This window comes from Papilio polytes, unplaced genomic scaffold, assembly GCF_000836215.1.
Source record: "Papilio polytes unplaced genomic scaffold, Ppol_1.0 DF823399.1, whole genome shotgun sequence".
Classification (NCBI taxonomy): domain Eukaryota; kingdom Metazoa; phylum Arthropoda; class Insecta; order Lepidoptera; family Papilionidae; genus Papilio; species Papilio polytes.
In genome coordinates, this window is record NW_013525805.1 from 3,775,353 (window position 1) to 3,781,753 (window position 6,401).

Below are 6,401 nucleotides of genomic sequence, written 5' to 3' on the forward strand. Positions count from 1 at the left end.
AACTTAATAAACAAAAAAGATCTCGGCTTATATTATCACCAGTAACACTTTTGTATTCTCTTTTATTGTTTTTGTTTAATATGTGTACCCTCATTTATATTAGTTGTAATTAACGTGACTCAACGTTTGTTATTAAAAAGTAAAACATCATTTTTTGTGAGCGCTGTGTACGCCTGTCATCTGTATGTTCTTCTGCTTCTTTGTTTCTCATTGTATACGGTATATTAATTTGGTTGTGAACCTTGAACATGCAATTGGTGTACCTTTCCAATAAATAAATAAATAAAATAAATAAATAAACGCTAATAGGACAATATCGAAATCAACAAGTTTACGGAACTGTACAATAACATTTTTACTAAAAATAAAAACAAAGGTTAGTGGTTACATGTTACACTAGTCATATTTTATAACGGCTGAATTAATGATGTGACAGTAACATCTTACTTTATTAATATTATGAATGTAAAAGTTTAGATAGATTGATGGATGTCTGTTAGAGTTTGTAGTTTTAACAGAATGTCTATGAAATTTGGCAGAGATGTAGAGGATCGTCTGGAAGAACACATACTTACTTTTTTATAATTCCACGCCTAATGAAATGCTAGTACATAATACGTACGTGATATACTCGTAGTACGAACAATAAGTACATAGATATCGAGGTCAGGCCGTCTCCGGAAGACGCGGCGAAATTTATTGCCTCCTTCAAAGATATCAAATATATGTTCATCGCAAACGTTTTCAATTTTCTATGATTTCATATATTTCCAACTTTTTTATTCCTTTTTTATTATTGACTTAAATGGATATCTATAATATTACACAGAGGAAAGATTTGTTTTTTTTTTTGTATATATTGAAATAACTCAAAAACTACTGGGCCGATTATAAAAATTCTTTCACCATTAGAAAGGTAATTTATCTGTGAGTAACGTAGACTATTTTTAATTTCACGTGGACGAAGTCGCGAGCAACAGCTAGTTTCATATAAACAAGGAGTCAAAAGTAGTGCATAAAATAGTATACAGACTTGAAAAGAAGTCTATTTTACTAACATTATAAAAGTTTAGATGGACGTATCAATAAAAAAATGGCCGCTTGTTTTAGTTTTTTTAACTAGGAAATGTTTTCATTTACTTAGAAATTCTCGCATATTTGCTATGATAACACGCATTCCATGATAGAACCATTCTCTAACCAATCAATACTCTTGTGGGTTAATGAATTGCCGACTAACTCGATCAAAACAATTGCTCTTCCCCGCAACGGATTGACCGGAGATCCAACTAAGTTATGTAACTGTTTGTGGCACAAGTAAATTAAAGGATTTTACTCAATTGACAAGAGTTCTTATACAGATTTTTTTTAATTCTCTTTGAGAATAGATATCTTATTTATAGAAGGACCTAATAAATCATAATGCTCGTTATACTAATATTATAAATGCATTTAGATGGATGTTTGTTAGAGTTTGTAGCCTAAACGGCAAAACAGATATCGACGAAATTTGGTATAGATGTATAGGACAGTCTGCAAAAACACAGGCTACTCACTCTTGTTTTTTTATTCCACGAGGTATTTTATAAATGTAGTTAGATGTTCGTTCCCATAGAAGCAGTAAAAGCCTGTCAAATATGACAAGACTTTTAGGCTTGTTTAGGCTATTTTCTGAAAAAGGACAACAAGCGTTGCTTAAAGAACAGAGAGACAAAATAAAGAAGTTTTTTTATCTCGTACTAGCTGTTCCCGTGCGGCTTCATCAGCATGAAATTATGAAAATTTTATTTTATTGTTTGCATTTGTCGAATTATTAATAGCAAATGTCAAAATGACATGACATAACAAAACTTAGCAATCTTGCTTTCTTGATGTTGGCAGCAACTTATGGTCTCTTTCCCACATTAGGGTTTTTATCCAAAACATTTGCCCCCGAATTTTAATGTCGTTAAAATATACAGCCTAAAGCGTGAAGTAAGTGTGGAGCTTTTGATTTAACAAAAATGATTAAAAAATATGTTGTAATTGCTGACATCTTAGGCAACAAAGAAGTGTGTGTTTACGCTTTATTATAATTATTTATTATTATTATCATCCATATATCTTTATTTCTTACTCTCCATATAATACATTTTACAAGAATATAAAAATAAAATAAAATATATTATATAAAAAATAGAGCACCACCGGCTGCGGAATCCGATGACTCAAGCAACCAGTGGTCAGTGCAGAGACAGGAACCTCCTCACTATTCGTGCGGTTTCTAAAATAACCGCCTTTAATTTGGGACCTTAATCCAACTGTCTAGCGAGAGCTTCTTGAGGTGTTGGTCGAAGCTCTTCGCTATCAGCCCGTGTGCCGAAAGGACTATCGGAATAATGGTAGTCGATTTCATACGCCACATTTTTGATTTATATTTTTTTATATTTTTTTACTCGGATATACACCTGTGACCTTTTCATATTTATTCCCTACTATGAAAGGGAAACTTTACAAATGGAAGGCCTCGACTTTGTAAATCCTTTGGCCACACAAATATTTGTCATACCAGACGTTATCCGGTAAGTACTAAGCTTTGACACCACTTTCGTAAAGGGTTTCTACCCTAACTGAATCCGCTATATAATTTTCAATGTTATATCCTGACCTTTTCGGACATATTTTTATGAAAAGGCTTTACCGTTACAGTTTCGGATTTTAACATTGTCTATTTTTAGCATTCAAAGGACTTTGTTCTTGAAGCGGGCGTAGTAAAAAATTCCATTATACATATGTATTTCAACTCGGTTTAGCAAATGAAACAATGTAATTAAATATTGACAAAAAAGTAGCTCAAACCACAATTGCTATATATTTTTTTATTTCAGTAAATTAAAATTGAATTGACTATTCTATCTAAATAACTCTATCATCCGTCATCTCAGTCATCACTCCCTTCTTTTCCTTCCCTATACTTATACTAATATAATAAAGAGGAAAGATTTGTATTTTTGTATGCATTGAAATAACTCAAAAACTACTGGGCCGATTTCAAAAATTCTTGCACCAGTAGAAAGGTTATTTATCTGTGAGTAACACAGGCTATATTTTTTATTATTTTTTTAATTTCATGCAGATGAAGTCGCGAGCAATAGCTAGTTATAGGATAATGATACAAATGGCGAAGCGACCGTTGCTCATAGACATTCGCATTAGCAAATACGTTGCCTACCCAATCAACAGAAAAGAGGACGCAAAGAAAGAAGATTATTCCAAACAAATTATTCCACCAAATCCAATTCCTCTTCCCATGGATTCTTTACAAGAACAGTGTGGAAAGGAGCTAAATTGGGGTCTCGAAACGTGAAATTACTGCCATTTGAAGCCTATCTTCTGTGTGGTCACAGTATTGAGGATAACCGAACCATTTGTGTAAATATGCTAAAGCGGGCTCTATCTTGCACTTAGTAATACCTATTATGTGCATTCACATTTCATTTTCACTTTAAAATGTATTCTCAGTTGAGATACTAAAAGCTTCGCTAGCAACTCTGATAAATTCTTTTACCTATTCGCTATCGACTTTTAGATTGAATTTTTATTTAACAAAGTTTGATAAATAGAAAATTAAATGGATGTTTTTGGTGCTTTTTCCATTATAGTACCTGGTATTTCTGATAAAGATAAATTGTACTCAGAGTTAAACGATCTCTTTAGTGTTCCCTTCACCTACATCCTACAAATTCAGTAAGAGCGGGAACACACCTTTGACTAAGTACAATTGTTATAAGTTAAGTTCTGTTCCCGTGCGGCATCATTCATGAAATTGTTATAACTTTTATTTACTGTTTACATTTGTCAAATTCTCAATTGCAAATGTCAAAATTACCGTTACCACAATAACCTTGTTTCTTAATGTTGGCAGCTAGTTTATGTTCCCTTTCTCACATGTAGCTTTTTCCAATTTATTTACCTTCTAAGTTTAATAGCGTGAAAACATATAGCCTAAAGCATATCGTAAGTGTAGGGCTTTATAATAATTAATAAAATATTAAAAAAATATGCTGTGATTGCTGACATCCTACGCCACAAAGTAGTATGTGTTTACGCTTTATTATATTAGTATAGATAGCATAATCGCTTATTATTACAAAACACGTTAAAAAGAGTTACCGAAAGATAGAGTAATAAATCATATTGTTGTAAATGAAATGTCTAAAAAGTAACAAAAGAGGACTTCGTAAGTGACGTTGTAACAAATGATTGGTTCGTTACAAGCAAACAACTCTTTGTGTTTCGCTCCAATAGTCATGAACTTTGAAATAAGGAGACGAAAAATGTTTATCGAAAAAAATATACCAATTAGGGAAAAGCAATATGTGTGTTTAGTCAAAACTGATTAGATTACTTGAAAAAGTTCACTGCAAAATTTAATACACTATTAAATCTGTCCAATAATTTCATAATATTTAGTACTATTAAATTTGACGATTTACGATCATAATAATTTTATTTTTAACTAATATAACAGCTTTCCCCACGACTCCGTCCGCGTGGAATTAAAAAAACAAAAGTAAGTAGCCTATGTGTTCTTCCAGACTATCCTCTACATCTATGCCAAATTTCATCGAGATTCGTTAAGCCGGTTAGGCTACAAACTGTAACAAACATCCATCCATCTAAACTCTCGCATTTATTATATCAGTAAGGCTTTAAAAGCTTTTTGAACTGTCAATTAAATAAAAAAAATCACATCTGATCCTAAGATTAACATATGAAAACATATCTAACAATCGAAATATAACTGGTTTATGTATATACGATGTTTCGACAGTGGAAACCGGTAACAAAACGTAGATTCTCAGAAATCCTTAACACGGATCAACAGTATCCGATTTCTATCAATATGAAAAACAACACCGACATCTGATATTTGAGTATTATTATTTCTTGAGTTAAGAATAAGTTTTTTTTTTTTTATCTTATTTAGGTAAAGGGGATTTTTGTCTTGGAAAGACATGTCAATCCCATAGTGCTGCTAGTATATCCTAAGAAACGAGCTGGCATAATCGTACAGCCGCTTCAGATGCTGGCTCAGCCAATATTGACATAATTATGCCTACATCGGACGGGTGGAGCTTTAGCTCCCGGAAGAGTAGCTCGCGCTCCCGTCTATTTCTCTCACACTCCAACAGCAAGTGTTGGATATCTTCTGGCTTTCTGCATATCTCGCAAGAATAAGTTAACTACATAACTTTTATACTTAGGTTGTTGGACTTTTGCAATCCATATTACGAGTATATCTATCTATACAAATTAAAAGTCTGTTTGTAATATGAAAAGAAAATTTTCGGGAAGATGATGTATTTGCGTTGCTGAACGGAAACGGCTAGACCGATTTCGACCGTACTTTCACTGGTAGCTGACATTGACGGGCATATTATAGGCTACTTTTTTTTTTAAATTCCTAGCTGTCAAAATGGCGACTTGATACTGGCTGTTTGCTTGCCATTTCGTTAACGTGGAAATAAACAAATAATAACTAATAAATGTAGCCTGTGTTACTTATTGACAACGTAGCTTTTTATTGGTGAAAGAATTTTTGATATCGGTTCACTAGTTTTTCAGTTGTTTCAATACAAAAAAGTAAAAGTACAAATCTTTCCTCTTTATTTATAGAAGAAGATAGAAGATATACGCGCAACAAATGGAGTCAAAAATAAATAGAGGAGGCATAATAGTTGAGACTTTTGAGATATTATTCATGTAATCCTCACTGTTGCTATGGTATTCTGTTGATAGTAACAAAAACCTCAAAACCATATATTAATATAATTAATTTTATTTAAATTAATCGTCAATAGATGTCATTAATAGCAATTGATTCAAATATTTATATTCAATTTTTTATGTTTTATTATATGCCAATAATATGTCCTTCACATGAGGTGGCACTAAACTTGAAAACTAATATGGTACCTATCTCCTATAAAACTTATATATTAACAAGATAATTTTAACAAAATCCAATAATCATTTTCACGAACACGGAAATATATTGTTTGAGGACAATAGATAGTCGAGGAAAGTTCAGCAAAATTTCAGTCAAAGCTTAACATGAAGCTATTGTCACGTTTTCATTGTTTTCAAGCGATTTATATTTTACAATTCACACTGTTTCATACTGACGTCTCGCGTATTTATTTCAGAGAGGAAAGAGGTCTTTTTGTCTATTACCGTTTTAATATATTTTATTTATTATTGAATACTTTCACTCGCGATTCCGTCCGCGTGGAATTAAATAAAAACAAAAGTAAGTAGCCTATGTGTCCTTCCAGACTATCCTCTACATCTATGCCTAATTTCATCGAGATCCGTTCAGCCGTTTAGGCTACAAACTCTAACAAATCCATCCATCCATC